The sequence below is a fragment of the Atta colombica genome, unplaced genomic scaffold (assembly GCF_001594045.1).
Source record: "Atta colombica isolate Treedump-2 unplaced genomic scaffold, Acol1.0 scaffold11, whole genome shotgun sequence".
Taxonomy (NCBI): domain Eukaryota; kingdom Metazoa; phylum Arthropoda; class Insecta; order Hymenoptera; family Formicidae; genus Atta; species Atta colombica.
Window position 1 is genome coordinate 774,811 of NW_017259195.1, and position 1,806 is coordinate 776,616.

Genomic DNA, 1,806 nt, shown 5'->3' on the forward strand with positions numbered 1-1,806 from the left:
TAATAATAGTATAATAATAGTATAATAATAATATAATAATAATAGTATAATAATGTGAAAACATAAAATATAATTAAAAGGATAATTTTTGCACTGTTTGTTTTAGAAAAAAAAAGTTTAGGAAAATGTAAAAAAAATGTAAAAAATTGTTTATACATAATTGTGCATAATTTTATATATAAATAATTTTTTTACATTTCTTCAAACTTGAATTTTTCTAAAACAAATAGTACGAAAATTACCTTTTTAATTATTTTTAATGTTTTTACGTTACCATTATTATTTCTATTAACACTAAAAAGTAATTTTACAAAAAAAATACATGTATGAATATGTATGGACATATTTCATATATAATTATATATGTTTCTAAATATTTATCCGTGTTTATGTATGTTTATATATATTCATGCATAAAAAATTTTTTTTCTTCGGGCACTTCTTAAATAAAAAATGCAAAATATGCTTATATTTTGTTATTAACATTGTTATTTAATAAATAATTTTTATTGAAAATAGGGATTTTAGTATCTATATTGCTACATAAGATAATTCTTATGAATAAAGAAAGCCCCATTTTAATATCAGCTTCTGAACTAATATTAAATACCTTAAACCAGATCTGGCTGAATGATCAGCTTGTACTTTTAGCAAACACTTTTGACGTTTTTAAAAAAATTTTTGTCTTTACAATTTTATATCTTAACAAAAGATTATTGTTTCGTTTCTTAAAATTTATACATACAGTTAACAGTTTGCAGATTTCTAAAACATTTTTTTCAAAAGGTTCAATACTTTTGCAAAACAGTACAAAGCTTTACCTACAAAATACTTTTTTAAATATTTTCTTACGATTTTTCTTGACTAAATTACGCGACATTATAATGCTAAATAACCTGCACAATCAATAACGTTGAAATTCAATGAAATATGCCATTGCAAAAATTAAAAAAACATTTTGAAGCGCAAAATTTGTATTTTAACATATCAATAAATTTTTCATGCATAAATATGTATAAATATGTATAAACATACATAAACGCGCATAAATATTCATAAACATATATAATTATATATGAAATATGTCCATACATGTTATATATTCTTTCTTTAAATATTCTTTTTTCTTTTATAAAATTACTTGTTAGTGTAATAGAAATAAGTAACGTGAAAATATTAAAAATCAAATATTAAAAAGGTAATTTTCGCACTATTTGTTTTAGAAAAAATTAAGTTTAAAGAAATGTAAAAAATTTATTTACGTATAATTATATATAAAATTATGCATAATTATGTATGAGCAATTTTTTTTATATTTTTCCAAACTTGTTTTTGTCTAGCACAACAATGCGAAAATTATCCCTTTAATTATTTTCACATTACTATATTATTATTTCTATTGCACTAAACAGTAATTTTACAAAAGAAAAAAGAACATATATGGACATATTTCATATATAATTATATACATTTATGCGTGTTTATGTATGTTTATACATACTTATACATGTATAAAAAATATTTTACCGGGTATGCTTTTAATCGGTTTTAAATTTAATTTTACAGAAATAAGAAGATAAAAAGTTTTTGCGATGATTTTTTACCAATACTTTATTTATTATTTATTTGATTGTTTAGCGATACAGAAAAATTCAATGTCGCGTAATTCAGTAAAAAAAAAATTGTAAAAAATTTTTTAAAAAAGCGTTTTGTATATAAAGCTCTGCAGAATATAAACGATTATGTAACTTTTTCTCTTGAGCGAAACGTGATAAATGAAAATTTTTATACACATATATATATATA